The sequence below is a fragment of the Mirounga angustirostris genome, unplaced genomic scaffold, assembly GCF_029215605.1.
Source record: "Mirounga angustirostris isolate CCGP_5_RB_7025 unplaced genomic scaffold, mMirAng1.0.hap1 SCAF_5, whole genome shotgun sequence".
In the NCBI taxonomy this organism is placed as follows: domain Eukaryota; kingdom Metazoa; phylum Chordata; class Mammalia; order Carnivora; family Phocidae; genus Mirounga; species Mirounga angustirostris.
Window position 1 is genome coordinate 81,397,323 of NW_026991713.1, and position 18,475 is coordinate 81,415,797.

At 36.4% G+C, this 18,475-nt stretch overlaps 1 protein-coding gene and 1 non-coding gene across 13 annotated transcripts in view; one reads left to right on the plus strand and one right to left on the minus strand.

The window, feature by feature from the left end:
• SOX5 (SRY-box transcription factor 5) overlaps nt 1-18,475 on the plus strand; it is a 1,012,222-nt gene that overhangs the window by 34,462 nt on the left and 959,285 nt on the right. The gene's annotated exons all lie outside the window — the stretch shown is intronic.
• LOC123845050 (U6 spliceosomal RNA) lies at nt 3,568-3,674 on the minus strand. The gene has a single exon (XR_006790899.1). It is a non-coding gene; the product is annotated as a U6 spliceosomal RNA (small nuclear RNA).

The following is an 18,475-nucleotide window of genomic DNA, read 5'->3' on the forward strand; positions in this document are numbered from 1 at the left end:
TCTCTGAATTTCCCTTTCTTCACCTGCAAAATGGAGTTTAACGCATAGGATTTTTGTGAGCATTAAAATGAGTCAGTTGCATGAACACCTTTTGTAAACTGTAACATTCCAGTAGATGTTAGTTGTTCCTTCCTTGATTTGGTGAAATACAGAGCAGCAGTGCAGCTAGACTTACAATTATTTTTATTGATGGGTTTATGATCTTTTTTATATGCTGTATACCTTTTGATAAAGTTCAAACTTTATCGTTTTCAGCTGGAATGGCACTAGTTCTGCAAGTTATAACCCCTGGGGGGAAAAAACCCCACAAGGTCTGCTTTTGGGTTATATTCGTTTTGGTTGTTCTACAGTTTGGAATAAGGTTTCTGACGGTACCTTTGAGTGTTGACAGTACCTCCTGTGACCTTTATACTTGAACTCTCCCAAGATTCTGCTCCTTGTTTTCTTTTTTTTTTTTTCCTCGACTAATGTCAATATAAATTTTAGTTCAGGCCTAGGGGATAATGTGTATATTTTCTTTTTGTTAATAGGTATGTGGTATATAAATTGAGTATTTATAACTCATTATTTTGATAACATGCTACAGAAATCCCAGTAGCCGTGTTTAATATTTGTTTTAGGAAATTTGCCACTGCAGACAAATTTATTTTAGACTGACTTCTCTGAAGAACAGTGAATTAAATGGTGGGGAAAAAACCCAATGTGGTAAAGTAATGTGATATATTATCTGAGTTCATGGGAGCCATTTGTAATCTTTCTTTTCTCAGAGATTTTTTTTTTAATTCTCTCTGTATTTATTGCTTGTTTCTGTTCTCTATATAGTAGCTGGTCTCTAGACGTGGGCTTGTACCGATGAGTTATAATTCCAAGTGAAGTGATAGGGACAAGTATTTCTGGGTGTGGAACCTCCATTCTGACTTTATGCAAGTCACTTGGTCTCTTTTCTGCCCTCATTCTCTTTCTTTCCTAGTTTGTGAAGGAAGCAGTTGCAGCGCATTTTGCAAGATTGCTCAGAGGCCTAAATGAGATAATGTATGTGAGAGCTCAAACATTCTGTCATTGAAAAGTGGCATTCCAATACTAGCTATCAAAATACTGAGTATTTGCCTAGTAAAAAAAGACAAACTATAATGCCCAGCCTTTGAGGAGTGTTTTGCAGAATTTTTTTCAAGATTTTAAATTGGCCTGTCGAAATAGAATTTTAAAACTGGGACATCTTTAATTCTTACTCCAAACCCACTGGAGGAAATTGAAGGTCACCTAAATAAGTAGGAGAATTGGTCATAGAACCCAGATCTCCTGGCTCTCTGGCTGGGCTGTATCCTCCACTCTGAACATGGCTTGGTCCACCATTTGTCCTCCTTTGGTATTAAGATAGCTTTCAAATGAGAGTGATATAATAGCAGTAGCATTCACCCTTCTCTCAGAAATGAGGGACTCTAGAGAGACATTTTCCTTTTGCTTTCTTTTTCCCCTTGTGGTTATTGACAAAGCTTGGGATCATGTTGAAACTTGTTGCAACCACCAGGAAACTCTTTCAACTTTTAATAGTTATCACCCTGATCCTAATTAACAAGTAGCAAGCATGATTATGCTCCAGTAAGTTGGAAAGACTTATCAGACTTTAATATTTAGATGAGGAAAAGACCTCCAGCCATGGAAAAAAAAAATCCCTGTTGATATCTTCCATAAAAGGGGACGTACATTCAAAACCAGCAGAGCCAACTCTGCCACTTTGTGTAAATGCAATCCTGAGACGTGGCTAAGAAGAGAGCATGTTAGTCATGGCTTATATTAACACAGTGTCCTCTTGAATTCGTTGGCTTCCTTCTCATGAAAATGCTGCATAATGAGCCATAAGGAGGTTATCTTCTCTTTATATTTGCCCTGAAATAAAACAAAAATAATATAAATTATTAAACTTGCATTTAGGGAAGTGTGTGATGAGGATAGCTTTTTGTAAATGAATGTTTTGCTAGTGTCATCCATTTGAATCAAATAAGTAATGTGCCCTAAAGGAAAAGTAACTTTTAAAATCATATAAACTTAATTCACCATTTCTAAAATAATTGATACTTACACTTATTACAACTGGTAGTGATTCACTCACTCACTCTCTCAGAAAAATAGCTCTTTTTCTTAAGAAAGAAGTAGGACATTCAGCTCCCCTGAGAAACAAGTTGGTTAAGTGCTCATGTCTATGTTCCTCAAGCTGCTCCAAGGTGAAGAGTTGAACCTAGATGTTGACTATGGTCCGGGTTAATGTACTTATTTGCAGAATGTCAGAAAATTCCCATTATTTTCTTTAGGTTATATTTAGCAACATTTAAAGAGACAAAAATAATCTATAATAGAGAAAATGAAAAGAAAAACAGAAGTAGAGTCCCTATTACTGGTAGTGTTTTTGGTGGAATTTGAAAACAGAATTGTTGTCTCAGTGAAATAACTAGAGGTTAGTTCAAGTCATGTCCCAAAAGAGGTTATAACTAGTTTCAGAGTTCCTGTATATGGTTTCAGCAACAAATATAGCCCATAAGTTGGTCAATGAGGTTCTTACTAGGTGCCATGCACTATTTTTGGCATTGGAGCTAAAGCAGTGAACAAACTAGACAGCCCTTGCCCTCAAGGAGCTTACAATCTAGTGAGCATGACAGAAAATAAACTATTAATAAAGAAATATGATACTTTATAAAGAATAAGAAGAAATAGCAGAGTATGATCAAGAGTAGTTCCCAGGATCTGCTTTGGTTGGGGTAATCAGGGAAGACGATGACATTTGAGTTGAAATCTGAATGATAAGAAGGAAGAATCTGTGTGATGATCCAGGAGAACAGGTTTCATGGGAGAAAGACTAACATTTGCTGGGGCCCAGTGGTGGAGGAGAGCCTGGCTTGCTGTGGCCGGGAGAACCCACTTTCCTTCTTTTTTTCTTACACTCATTACACTTGTCATGCCTCCTCTCCCATCCACAATCTCAGCTCATGGTCTTACATCCCATTTCTCCTAGAAAGTTAAATGAACAAGAAGAGGATTCTCAAAACTTCTGTCACCATAGCTATGTACCCACTGGCGTATACTCTGCCTTCTCCTCTTTCCTGTGTATGCAGTGTCACTGGTCTTAGTAAAGGCTCACTCCTCCCCCTGTGCACAACATCCTACAGTCTATTTCCTCTGGCCGGCTCATACATTACTCCATCCATATCCTTTCTGTCTCCTGCATCATCAGCTTTTTTCTTTATTTGGTCCATCTTCATCACTGTAATCTCTAAACATTGGCGTGCCCTAGGGCTTAATTCTTGGACCTCTTCTCATTTGTATCAAAACAAAAATCTTTGTTCATCCAGTCTAATGGCTCTAAATGTCCTATGTACACTGATGACTTCTAAATATATATTTGGACACCAAGCTCCTCTGAACTTTAAACTCCTATATCCAACTGCCTAGTTGACAAATGTCACTGAATGTTTAATAGGCAATTTTATATAATAGGTACAAAAATGAACTCCTGCTTTCCCCCTGCTTCTCCTACAGTCTTTTCTTTTCTTTCTTTCTTTCTTTTTTTTTTTTTTAAATATGGAACGCTTCACAAATTTGCGTGTCATCCTTGCGCAGGGGCCATGCTAATCTTCTCTGTATCGTTCCAATTTTAGTATATGTGCTGCTGAAGCGAGCACTCCTACAGTCTTTTCTATCTCAGTTATGGCAACTACATTCTTTCAGTTGTCCAGGAGAAATCCTTGAAATCATCCTTATGCTGTTCTTTCTTTAATATCCTAGTCTCTCAGGAATCTTGCCTTTTCTACCTTTAAAATATATCCAAATTCTGACTGCTTCTTACCACTTTTTTAGCTACCATTTGAGTTCAAGCTATCGTCATCTCTCATCTGGATTATTTCGGTAGCCTCCTAACTGGTGTCCCTGCTAACACCATTGCCCATCTCTAGCCAATTTTTAACAGACAGTCAGAGTGACCATTTAAAACTGTAGACAGATCATGTTTCTCCTCTGTTCAAAGCCTTCATGGTGCCATCTCTCTTATGAATCAATAGCCACGATATTACTGTGGCCTACAAGGCCATCATATTTGTTATTGTCCTTCCTTTCGGACCTCCTAGCCTAATACCTTCTCTTTTGTTTAGTCTGGTCCATCCACACTTGATGCTTGTTCCTCAAATACTCCTCACACTCTCCCACCCTGCGCTTTGGCACTTGCTGCTCCTGCTGCATAAAATACTCTTCCTCCAGATACCTGCATGCCTTGCTGTCTCTCCTTCTGTAGGTCTTTACTCAAATGTATTTTCTTAGTGAGTCCTTCTCTGGCCACCCTACCTCAAAATTCAACAGCCTTTCCACCCCTCTTCAAGAACTCACTAACCTCCTCTCTTCCCTTTCTCAACTTCCTGGTTTGTTTTTCTTTGCAGCTCTAATTACCATTTTGAATTTACTATCCATTTTCTTAGTTTTCTTGCCTCCCTCAACTAGAAGGTAAGCTCACTGAGGAGAGAAATATTTGCATGTTCTGTTCATTGCTGTATGCCCAGTACTTCCAAGTGCTCAGTAAATAAAAATGTATGAATGAAGGATTGAATGTAAAAACATATGAACCAGAGAAAGATGAAGGTAGCAAAAGTTGTATAGTGATTTAATGAGATGGAATTTCATTTCTAGGGTTCTAGGATGCAATGCCATGTTTAATTTTCTGGCTCAGAATTGTTTCCTGGGCATAAAACCAGTTTAACTTTGAAAGAATAAAGATATTTTTAAAAGGAATAAAGATTTTTAGATCCTCACTTGGAAGTATAATGATCATGCAAATCCTACATACTCATACCTTATTTAAGGAAGTTAGGAAATACATAAATGAGCTATAGAACATTGCTGTATAGGATTGCAGAAGTTTTGTTTCCTAAATATTAATACAAATATCATGTTAAGGAAGTAAAACAATTTAAAGTAATGGTTTTTAAAAAAACTTACAGGTGTAAAAGAGAAGCATATGGTTGAACAGAGATTGCCAATGAAATTGACAGATGATTAACATTCATTAAAACTTTTAATTAACACCTTGGAAAATTCCATAAAATGATACTGTATGTAAATGACTATGTGTGATATCTTTGAGCATTCTCTTACCTGTTTTACAGAAGGGAAAAAATGGATCACAAAACTGCTTATGATACAATTTTCCCTAGCCCTGGGTTTGTTTTGAGTGTTACCTACTTGTGTCAATCATGCCAATTTGAGCTGCCAATATTCTAAATATATTTGGCTGAGATATAAGTGATTCTTTGTATATCCTGGAGGAAAGAAAAGCTATCTTTTAGTTTCTTATTCTTTCCTTTTCCCCAGCATTTTCTGATTAACTATGGGAGAATTTGAGCCTTAACATGGAGCTTTTCCAAGGTGATTTAAAATCAGGTTTGTTTAAAATCTGGTTAATAAAATTTGTGATCAGTAAGTCATATATAAAATAACGCTGAAGTTTGTGAGAAACTGATTTTCTGAGGGATTCAAGACACTGAATTGCACTTTGTTCTCTATTTGAAACTACATTTTCTCTTACTGTTTGTGATGAAATGGGAGTGGTTTTCTTTTTCTTTTTTTTAGATTTTATTTAACATAACATAATAAAAAAATAAAAAAATAAAAAAGTAAAGATTTTATTTATTTATTTGACAGAGAGAGACACAGCAAGAGAGGGAACACAAGCAGGGGGAGTGGGAGAGGGAGAAGCAGGCTTCCCGCTGAGCAGGGAGCCTGATGCTGGGCCTGATCCCAGGACCCTGAGATTATGACCTGAGCCGAAGGCAGACGCTCAACGACTGAGCCACCCGGGAGGCCCTGGGAGTGATTTTCTACTTGAAAATAGTAGTAGTTGGTGTCAATAAGATTTCCAGATGTTTGGGCGCCTGGGTGGCTCAGTTGGTTAAGCGACTGCCTTCGGCTCAGGTCATGATCCTGGAGTCCCTGGATCGAGTCCCGCATCGGGCTCCCTGCTCGGCAGGGAGTCTGCTTTGCCCTCTGACCCTATCCCCTCTCATGTGTTCTCTCTCATTCTCTCTCAAATAAATAAATAAAATCTTTAAAAAAAAAAAGATTTCCAGATGTTTGTAGAGGTATAGCTACTATACAATTGTCTTATTAATTTTTAAATTAATTTGAATTCTGATGAAAGGACAGCTTTTTAGTGTTTTGCTGAGAGAATTGTGGCACAAATATAAGCTTACCTGCCTATTGCTAATTTTTAAACCTTTAGGGGAGGGTGACAAAAAACATACAAATATGTTTTCTTTCACAGAAAACATTTGTTAATTGATAATATGTTTGGTCAGGGTTAAACATCCATTGGTGGTCCAGAGTCATCATTAAGGATATGAATTATTGTTCCAGGCTGTCATCTCTTGAGACCCAAGGACTGCCTAGGGTATATGACTCTCTTTTTTTCTGTCTGCTTGTAGTAATTGCATTAAACTTCCTCTGCTTCTCTCTTTTGATACTTTCTCTACCTTCCCACTTCCCCTATCTTATCGTCTCTCTGTCTTTCTCCACCAAGTTTTCCGTGCTTCTGAGCTTAGTGCCTGTTGACTTGGCCATTAGATCCACACTCAGCAAGTGATGGCCCCCCTCATTTTATTTTTTTTTAATTAATTTATTTATTTTAGAGAGAATGAGAGAGAATGTGGGTGGGGTTGGGGGGGAGATGGAGAGGGAGAGAGAATCTCAAGCAGACGCCCTGCTGAGCATGGAGCCCAGTGCAGGATTCTATCTCAGGACACTGAGATCATGACCTGAGCCGAATTAAAAGTAGGACGCTTAACTGACTGAGCCACCCAGGCACCCCTGATGACCCTCCTCTTATGAGCTGCATGGTCATGTAGAGTTATGAATGGTTTTTGGTCTTTTTGGAGATTTCTGTTTTTAAATGCTATTCATTTTATTAATTAGCTGCTCAAGATGTTTCCTCTTTGGTAGAAAGGCAGCAAGACATGAGGGGCTAGAACTGGGTGTCACAGCCATTTCAGATGGCTGAGGTTTGGAAAACACTTGATATATAACTGAGGCATTATTATAATTTAAATTACTAAGTATGATTTTAAAGGATCAGTTATAATATGCCTGCTTTTGAAAGCTAATGTGTATTTTAGGTTCAGTATTTAAATTCCTTAGAATAAGTTTTTATTTTCTTGTTTATTGTTTAGTAAGTATTAAGATTTTAAATCATTCTACAGATTAATTTAAGGAGTTAGCACATTGCAAGTAAATATAAAAGCTTTAAAGATACAAAAGAACAAATTTATATTATTATTTTTATCTTTTCTAGTGTTAGAAGCCTAAATGTTTTGAAGCTGAAACATAAAGAATGGAGGAAGAAACAAAAAAATTGTACTGAAAATACCAATTAAGCATGAATGTTGCCTGATTTATAATTCCTTGTACAGAGATTATAAAGAAGAAATATAGCTCACGAAGGATGAGATGCTCTAAAATTGTAATTCTGACTATATAATTGAGAATAATCCTGCTGAGAAAGAAAAGAAGTTAAATAAAAGTGTAACTATATCTGGAACTCTTTGATAAACTCAGAATTTAAAGGGGTAAGTATCAAAGATAGAAGGGTACAAAGTGAGGGCCTATTAAGAAAAGCATGAACTTGAGGAGAGTTAATGATCATGGGCATTCATTCATTCTACAGACATTTATTGGGAACCTTTTCTATGCCACATTATCTTGTTTGCACTGTGAGTACTAAAATATAATAAGATCTTTGCTCTCAAAAATCTACTGTGATAACACTGGACTATAATATTAATAATTGACACAGCAGAGGAAGAACTCCTCTTGTTTTGTTTCCAAACTGGAAGGTTGAGGTTTCAGCATACTTAAGAGGAAATGAAAGCCTATGCTGGAATAAAGAATAGAATAAGGGGTGCCTGAGTAGCTCAGTCAGTTAATGTCTGATTCTTGGTTTCGGCTCAGGTCATGATCTCAGGGTTGTGAGATTGAACCCCACATCTGGCTCTGCACTCAATGGGGGGTCTGCTTGATGATTCTCTCCCTCTGCTGCCCCCCTCAAATAAATAAATAAATCTTAAAAAAAGAGAATAGAATAACAACTTCTTACAATGAATTCAAATCTCCAGTCCAAGATGAATGTATATTTGAACTTACAGAAGAACTTGCTTATATAGTCGTGAAAAAAAAATGTTGGGTAATGGGTAAATGAGAGCATGAGATATTTAGGTAGATTTTTGGTAGGAAGAACAACTGAACTCATAGATAATTGATTAATGGATTAGTGTTATTGGGATATGGACACTGACCTTGCCCTTGTCTTTATTGACAACTTCATTAAAAGTGTGCTCACCAGATCTTTAGGTGACAAATATCTTGAAGTGGTAACTTACATATTTGATCAAATAATCAGGATTCAACGTACAGATAAATGTAAAAGTAGTATGTAAGGCTAAAATGATACTCTTGAGAGTGGTTCCTTGGAAAAAAAGAATATAGATTTAAATGGTTAATAAGCCAGTGGTTTGATGGTGGTATTGAAAGAAGTCATTGGCTAATTGTTGCAAGGCCCTACTGATAAACTTGAGGAGAATCAGAGGCCCACGTAGGGACATCGCAACTGTCTTCAAATATTTGAAGATCTGGCATATGGGAGAGATAGTAGATTGCCTTTATGTTGCTCTCAAAGAAATACCAACAATTAAATGAAAATCATATTAGCACCATGAAATGGAAAGCCTTCAAAAAACTAGAGTTGCCCAACAATGGAGAGGACTGCCTTATAAAGTAGTGAAAAAGTCTTATTATAGAGAAAGAGGTGGACCATTTATGTTAGGATAAGAATTGTGTTAGAAAATCTCTAAGGTTTCCTATCTTTAAAATTGTATAGTTCTGTAGTTTCACAAACTTATCATGACAATTTGAGAAGATAAGAGGAATTTATTTTTCCTCCAGGGGAAATATGCATGTGAGTGGGGCATTTTTTTTTTAAATGGATGAAACAGTGGCAATCCTGAAAACTATAATTAAAGTCAGAATAGGGAGTAGCTATAGCATTTTCCCTCAAACATTTCTGTGCTGTTCCCAGATAAATACAAAAGTATGTAAAGAAACATAATGGTCTGAATTTGACCCCTAGTTTGTCAGAGAGGAAAGGCATAGGCATATATTGGAGATCCCTTTAATTATTCCCAAGTATTCTGCTTCTCCTTTGATTAGAAGAAATGCATGCCAGGTTACAAACAAGAGATTTCATTTGGGAAAGCAACAACCCTTGCCTTTGTATTGAGTTAAATATGGAGATTTCATCTGTAAGAAGAAACCATATTGGATTCCTAAGTACTTAAGAAAATACCTAAACACCACTTTGAATGTTCCTCAAACCTCATTAGGCCTACTTGATTGGTTTTTTTTTTTTTTTCTATCAAGTTAACACAAAAGACTCTGGGTGGATTATAGAGTCCTTGTTTGAACAGATTCTACTTGAATTTACACATAACTCTATATACCTGCGATCCTGGATGTGGAAAAGACCTGAAAAATAACTTGATATGAAGTTCCTTATGTTATAGATGCAGAAATTGAGTTCTAGAGTGAGTGCTCAAGGCAATTTTATTTTGTTAGAAACAAAGTTAAGATTAGAACCCAACACTTATGACTTCCAGTGAATTCACATCTCTTTCTGTTGTACCATTCTCTTTACCTCTTCTTTTAAACTATGCTGCAGATATTCAGTGTGTCAAGATACAGAAGGAAAAAAAAAGGAGCATATATCCACATTGTCTTCATTAAGTTAAAGGTGTTATATTTAAGTCTTAAGTATTTTTCAGTTTTATTAAACTTTGATCTCTGGAAATAAAGTAAGAGTCAGTTGTTAAACTTCTGGTGAAAACGGGAGGGATGGAAGTAGGATTTTGTGGTTAATTTCAAAAAGGATTTAGAGCTTATGACAGTCTTAGCAACTTTCCTAAATTATGTAGATTACTACTCCAGTAGTAGAGAGATCAAGTATCAGTATTTTAGGACAGCTTTTAAACTGGGAAAATCTAAGACATCTGAACAGAGTATCACTTTACTAGAGTTGATTCAAGTTTCTGAACTTCTGGCGGAGAGGAAGGTCAGCGTGCTTGAATACTTTGCTACAAAGTTTTCAAGAGTTAAAAATCTTTTTTGTTATGATTCTTTGTTTTTTTCTCCTTTGTGATTGGAATATAGATTTAAGTAGTGGTACTTCGTTGTTTCAAGCAATAACCAACTCAATACTGGATTTAATCATGATAATGGATAGTCATTTAAAATGTATTGCAGTGATAATTTCAATGTGTTTTTTATTGAGCGAATTCATAAATGACTATCTGACTCACTAAAATTTATGATAAAAATCAGAGGTGATCCATAAATGTTTACTGAATTGATTCCATTGAGATTTTGAAAAATGAACTCAAATGTTATATTTAGAAATAAATCAATGCAATTTGAAGTGACTAAATGTTTTTTGACAGCTCCTGATCAGTAATTTCTAGGTTCATGCCATATAAATTGACATAGAGATTTCACATAATCATGGAACCTTTGGTATGTGGAGAAAGAGGTATGAGTAGGTTAAGTGGGAGGTGAATAGATTATCAAAAAACAGTTAATTTAGAAAATTAAAAATTATATGAATTTAAAAATAAATTCAGATATTTGAAAGCAAAAGTCAAAAGAGAAATAATTGTTCTGGTTCATGTGACTTCAGGGAGGAGGACAAAGAGCAAAGGGAGGGGGTGGTGTAGAGATTTTTTTGCAGTAAAGTAGTTATAGTAATTTATTGCATGTCTTCTGTATACCCAGCCTATTCCAATAAAGTATAAGTCACATTCCCTCGTCCTACAGAATTTGCTTTCTTTGGGAGTGGAGACATGGAGACAAGGCAAGACGCTCACATACGAAGCAATTTGTTATAACTGCCTAAGATTTGTGTGATTGTGAAAATAAGTGGAGTGCACTCTAAAGATTATCCTTTCTTGGCTTCTCTTCTTTCATTTCCTTTTCCAGCCAGGAACACTTAGTTGCTGTTCAGCATGAGTACTCATATCCTGGGACTGACTCCTGATCCAGATTCATGTGTGTAAGAAATTCTTGCTGGGGCCAGATCCTCGCCTCAAAAACATGCTAGTACCTCACATGTGTTCTTTCTCCACAGATCTTCTACCTTTTGATTAAGATTCCCTGATTTTAATCCTGTTTGATCATCAGAATCACCTGTAGAATTTTAACGTTCAGGCACTGTCAGAATCTCTGGGGCTATTTAACATTCAGGCACTGTCAGAATCTCTGGGGCTATTACCCAGGCCAGTGTATTTTTAAAAGATGCATACATGTGTTTCTGATAACTTTTAACTATCCAACTTCTGTTGCCAGTGATCTGCATCCCATTTACTTATCTACCTGGTCTTCCTGCCTGGTTTTTCTCTTCCTGCCTATATAATGACCCCTCCAAAGGGTGTTTAATTTGATTTGTCTTAATCAACATTTGGGGACATAACTCTTTCAAGATCATTAAAAATTTGAAAATTGGAACCAGTTGATTGAATTGTAGAGAACCAGATCCAGTTAAAAATCTCTGTCATATGGGGGCACCTGGGTGGCTTAGTCAGTTAAAGCATCTGACTCTTGGTCTCAGCTCAGGTCATCTCTATCATATGCATAGTCTCTGTTCTGGGCAGTGAATATATATTTATCCACTTTATCATCAATGTGTGGAATATCCTATTTTTTTTGTATTTTTATTCTGTGTTCTGTAGTTGCTTCCAAAACACACTGTGCTCACCTGTGTGTTGATTGTTGATAGCAAGATGAACAAATGTCTATTTTGAGCTTGAAAATGCACTTGTTTTCTCTAGCTACCCGATTGCGAGAGTAATTTGAGAAAGGTGATTCCAGTCTATTTGAATAATTTTTCTAATGTAGTAAACATAACTTCTTATTCAGATGACAACTCTCTTCTTATTTATTCTTAAAATGGTTTGTGAAGCCATTAATATAGATTAAGTGAAAAGAAATCAGATCATTTTTTACTAAATTTTGTGGTCGATATTCTCAATGTCTAACAATAAAATATGATTGGGAATGTCAGATTCATTGTCTGGGTTTTATGACTGTAAATGGATTTCTGGTTCCAACATTAAAGTACAATCTGTTTGACATGATTTACATATTTAGTGTAGATAAGACAAAGTTAACGGATTTGCTTCAGTAACATGAGCTAATTTTCTAGTTATTTGCTGGGCCAAGAGCATGACAACCATATAGAAGTGCGGATCAAATAAAAGCGAGGGCCTCTTTATAGCTTGCTGACAAGAGGCCAGCACATTCCACAAGTGCTGGGTCTGGTTCATCTATCTAACTTCCCAGAGGTTAGGAGGTCCAGTATTATGTGCTCCCATGATTCTTACTGGGCTAATGGCATTTTGGTCATCACTATTAATTAGTTTTTATCCCCAAAGAGAATTTTAGGAACTTATCTATTAGTATTTCTTATGTTTGTGAAATATTGGCATAAATAAATTCTGGCCCTGACATATCTCATCTGTCATCTTTTATTTGTTGCCATAAATGTCATGGTCATTTTTATGTTCATATAAGGCCCATCACTTTCACCCTGAAGCAGTTTAGAGACCACTTATAGAAAAAAAAAAGGTGGGAGAGGAAATGAGGATGAAGCAAAGCACAGAGAGTGAGTAGAGCAGAAGTCCAGCATAAAATGTAATGGATCTCAAAGTGGTTACTTGGCTTTTACTATCTTCGGAACACTTTAAACCAAAGGATTTGCTTTTGTAGAATTTTAGAATTGAATGTAACCTTAGAGATAATATAGTTCATAGGCTTCATTTTAAAAATAAGGAAAGAATAGAAAGGTTAAATGACATGGTCATGGTCACACAGATAGTGGTATTGTCTACTGACTGGCCATCATGCTGCTACTTATCTTTATTTTTAGGATGAGAAAGTAGGTCATTCGCCTCAGAGATTCAGGAAGGCTAAGATCATCGGTACCTCGATTTGGCCCAGTGAATGGACAATTTGTTTTTGTGGCTGTGTGGTCTCTGTCCTCCTTCTCAACTGCGCCTTATTATTTACTTCCTTCAGGGGACCTCTTTATGCTTTCATGCTTTAGCATTGAGCCTCCAGAGTTCTGCCCTGAGCTCACTGATCTGTGCACTCTTCATGCTCTCCTTAGGCAATCTTATATATGATTTATTTAGTACTTCTTAAGAGCACCACACCGTGCTAGATACTGGACTAGATACTGGGTAGTGACAGAACAACACCTGGATCATGGAGTAGAATGTTCTTGTCCATTCTTAGGGTTTTAGCTGCTGTCTATATTCTGAAGATTCTTGAATGAATAGCTCTGGTTGTGATTGATGCCCTGAGCTGTACATGTGTAACTAGCTCAGATGTCCCACACAAACCTCAAATTTGACATACTTAACATGAACTTCATCATTTCCTCCCTCCCCCTTTTTTCTGAATATACTTTTCCTCCTGAATTCCATATGTCAACATCGAAGTCACTTAGCTACTCCTTCAGAAAGTTGAAAATCACCTTTTGATTCTTGTTCTTTCCCTTCCAATGGATAATTCCTGGCCCCTCTATCTTACTCCCACTCTCTTTTGGATTTTTTTTTTTAAAGATTTTATTTATTTGAGAGAGAGAATGAGAAAGAGATAGAGAGCATGAGAGGGGGAGGGTCAGAGGGAGAAGCAGACTCCCTGCCGAGCAGGGAGCCCGATGCGGGACTCGATCCTGGGACTCCAGGATCATGACCTGAGCCGAAGGCAGTCGCTTAACCAACTGAGCCACCCAGGCGCCCACTCCCACTCTCTTTTAATCCTTTGTTATCCCTTGTCTTTTTTTGCAGCAGGCTCCTGACTGGACTTCATTTCTTCAAGCTTGCTTTCCTGAAATCCACTCTACACTGGGCTATTGGAGTGATGGTTTAGACTAGAGTGTAATCTAACCACATCAATCTCTGCTTAAAACCATTGCTTGGTTGCCCATATTCTACAGGGTAAAGCCCAAGCTCCATAGCATGGCACTCAAGGTTATCTGTTACCTGACTCTACCTTGTGCTGCTGTTTCTTGAGTCATGTTGTTTCTTGAGTCAGAACTTGCTTATGCCATTTTCTCTGCTTGGTCAACAATACTCCAACTCATGCCTCCCTGCATTTGTCATTTGGTTAAACTTAAAAAATATATTATAAAAAATTTCAAATAATCACAAAAGGAAAAGGAAAAGTACAAAGAATTCCTGTATTCAACATTGGTTGTTTAATTTATTCCTCCCCACCCCTTTTTTTTAATTTGCAGAAGTATTTAAATGCAAATCCAAGATACCATACAATTTTACCCCTACTTCAATAAGCATCTTCAAAAGTATGAACATATCCTATATAACAACAGTGTCATTATCAAACTAACAAAACTGGTAGTAATTCCCTTGGAATCATCTAATTCCCTGTGCATAATAAAAATTTCCAAGTTGTTGCAAAAAATATTTTTACAATTAGATTGTTTGAATCATGATCCAAATAAATACCACATATTAAATTTGGTTAAGTCTCTAATTCTTTTTTAATCGAAAACAGTTCCCACTCCTCTCTCTTATTAATGCTATTTTCTTGCAGAATCCAGGTCAGTTGTCAAATAGAATGTTCCAGAGTCTATATTTATTTATTTTTCTTCTGTGGTGTTACTTAACTGGTTTCTATATCCACTGTAGAACTATATCCAACTGTTTCTATACTCAAGATAGGAAATATTTACTATACATGGAAATTAGTTGCAGTGGCTTGATTAGATTCAATTTCCATTATCTATCTGCCTATCTCTCTATCATCTCTCTATCTTTCTGTCTTTTAGTGTGTTAAGATGGATCAGTGAGTTCAAGTGGTGACAGCCTCATCCCTCCCTTATAAAATTCACCATCAATCATTGTGCAACTAATGGTTTAATCCACTGATGATTACTGCCTGAATCAATTATTTCATTAAGGGTTGAAAAATATTAATTGTATAATTCTGTAATTTCTTTCACATGTACTGGCTGGGACTCTTCTCTAAAGAGGAATTTTACTTCATCACCAAGAGCATTTGGTTGCTCTGAAATACAGATTGTGTAGGAGAGGATGGAAAAAAATACTAGTTTTTTCACTTTGATTATCTGGCTAAATTTTAATCATCCTTCAAGGCTCAGCTTACGGGATTGCGTCTGTGGGAAGTCATTGTTAATCATTCAGAGCTAAAGTAAATGTTACTTTTCCTTTCCGTGAAATTCCATGGTTACCTCTGCCCTTAGCTTTCTCATGTTGTATTGAAAGTATCATACTTTTTAACTGGAAATTCATTTCACTGTAGATGATTTGCCTAAAGCAATGCTACTAAACCCAGTTTGGTAGAATAAAAACTACCCAAATAATTTTTTCAAAATCATTATTGCCTCTCATTTTTCTCTGAGGCAGTTTTTAAAATTGAAGTATAGTTGACATACAAGTTACATTAGTTTCAGGTGTACAACATAGCAATTTGACAAGTCTATACATTATGCTCACCACAAAGTGTAGTTACCACCTGTCACCATACAACACTATTATGGTATTATTGTCTACATTCCCTATGTTATATACCTTTTATCTCCATGATGTATTTATTTCATAACTTGAAGCCTGTATCCCCCATTCGCCTTCACCCTCTTGCTCATACCTCCACCCTACTCCCCTCTGGCACACCAGTTTGTCCTCTGTATTTATGGGTCTGTTTCTGCTTTTTTTTTTGGTCATTTTTTTGTTCACTTGTTTTGTTTTTTAGATTCCACATATGAGTGAGTCATATGGTATTTGTCTTTCTCTGTTTAACTTATTTCACTTAGGGTAATACCCTCTAGGTCCATCCATGTTGTCACAAATGGCAAGATACTCTGTTTTATGGCTGAGTAATATTCTATACACACACACACACATAGACACACACACACATCTTCCTTCATCTATCAATGGACACTTAGGTTGCTTTCATATCTTGGCTATTGTAAATAATGCTTCAATAAACATAGGAGTGCATATATCTTTCTGAATTAGTGGGTTTTTTTTTCGTTTGTTTGTTTGTTTTGGGTAAATACCCAGTAGTAAAATTACTGGATTATATAGTATTTCTATTTCTAATTTTTTGAGGAACTTCCATACTGTTTTCCACAGTGGTTGCACCAATTTACATTCTCACCAACAGTGCGTGAAGGTTCCCTTTTCTCCACATCCTTGCCAACACTTGTTATTTATTGTCTTTTTGATACTAGCCATTCTGACAGGTGTGAGGTGGTATCTCATTGTGGTTTTGATTTGCATTTCCCTGATGATGAGGGATGCTGAGTATCTTCTTCATGTGTCTGTTGGCTATCTGTATGTGTTCTTTGGAAAAATGTCTATTCAGGTCCTCTGCCCATTTTTAAATTGGATTATTATTATTCTTATTATAATCCAAGTTGTATCAGTTCTTTATATATTTTGGATATTTACCTCTTACCAGATGCATCATTGCAAATATCTTTTCTCATCAGCAGGTTGCATTTTTATTTTGTTGATGGTTTCCTTTGCTGTGCAAAAGCTTTTCATTTTGGTATAGTCCCAATAGTTTATATTTTTGCCTTTGTTTCCTTTGCCCGAGGAGACTTATTTAGAAAAATGTTGCTAAGGCTGATGTCAAAGGGATTCTGCCTATGTTCTCTTCTAGGAGTTCATGGTTTGAGGTCTGGCATAGGTCCTCAATACATTTTGAGTTTTGTTTGTTTTTTTTTTTGTATAACTTAAGTGGTTCAGTTTCATTCTTTTGCATGTGTTGTACAGTTTTCTCACACCATTTAGTGAAGAGACCATCTTTTCCCCATTGTATAGTCTTGCCTCCTTTGTGATAGATTAATTGGCCATATAATTGTGGGTTTACTTCTGGGCTCTCTATTCTGTTCCATTTATCTCTGTATCTGTTTTTGTGCCAGCACTGTACCATTTTGATTACTGTAGTTTTGTAGTGTATCTCAAAATTTGGGATTGTGATACCTTCAGCTTTGTTCTTTCTCAAGATTGCTTTGGCTATTTGAGGTCTTTTGTGGCTCCATACAAATATTAGTATTATTTGTTCTAGTTCTGTGAAAACTGCTATTGATATTTTGATAGGGAGTACATTGTATCTGTAGATTGTTTCTCTGAGGCAGTTTTGTAAACTTGTATACATCTTGGAGCATTTTTGTTCATTTTTGTATTTAAAAAATTTTCATTTTGAATTGGTTGTCAGCTAGCTGTACTTGCTTCTTAGATCTGAAATAGTTAAAAGTTGAAAACATGGGGCGCCTGGGTGGCTCAGTTGGTTAAGCATCTGCCTTCGGCTCAGGTCATGATCCCAGGGTCCTGAGATCGAGCCCCACATTGGGCTCCCTGCTTGGCCGGGAGCCTGCTTCTCCCTCTACCCCTGCCTGCTGCTCTGCCTGCTTGTGCGCTCTCTCTCTCTGTGTCAAATAAATAAAATCTTTAAAAAAAAAGTTGAAAATAATAGAAATGTTCTAAAATGAGGAACACTACTTAAATTAGGGTATCCCAAGCAGTGAACTAGTATAAAGTTATTAAAAATAATATTGTGAAAAATGTAACTATCAGCATGTAAAGATTTTTATCTTCTACTATGAAGTGGCAGAAAGAGATTACAAAAAATATACTGTGGTTCCATTAATGTTTTTGGTCACATTTGGAAGTGTTGCTACATTATTATTATCATTGTTATTATTGTTCGGCTAAGAGGAAAAGTTTTAAGGTCTCTTAATAAGGCAAACACAGTCTGGAGTCAAATTACTCTTTAAAATTTCCTCAAATTACTCTTAAAATTTCCATAAATTCTCATAAAAATGCAGGATGTTTACACTAGGAGGGACACTCAGGAAGCTGCACTGTTTGGAGGAGTGCTAGACTCACATCTTCTACATATAGCTTGGGTGTACAAGTCCTCTGGGTGGACAGCAGGCAGGAGAGGTGGATGCATGCCTGATGCTGCCCCTCTGCTTGCACACAAAGGATCTGGATGGACACACATCAGGGTGATAGCAGTGTATCCCTGAATGGGCTGGACTTTGGGCCCCAAATGAAAGGCAGAATAAGTTTTCTATATGAATAAATTATAAATGCTTGTGGTCTAAAAGGTATCATTCAGGTTAGATTTGGGGGCATTGTCCTCATGAAAATACTGTTAATAAAATTTGCATCTATAATGAATTATGACTCACATTAAAGAGAAAAATGATATACAAATGAACTTTGTAAATGCTGTCATTCTGAGGTGTGTGCTTCTGTATTCTGTTTACGCCTTGAATAGGAGTTCTTAAACTAGAGTGCATAGATGACATTCAGGGGTATTTGGATTCTATGAAATTATGTGTAAA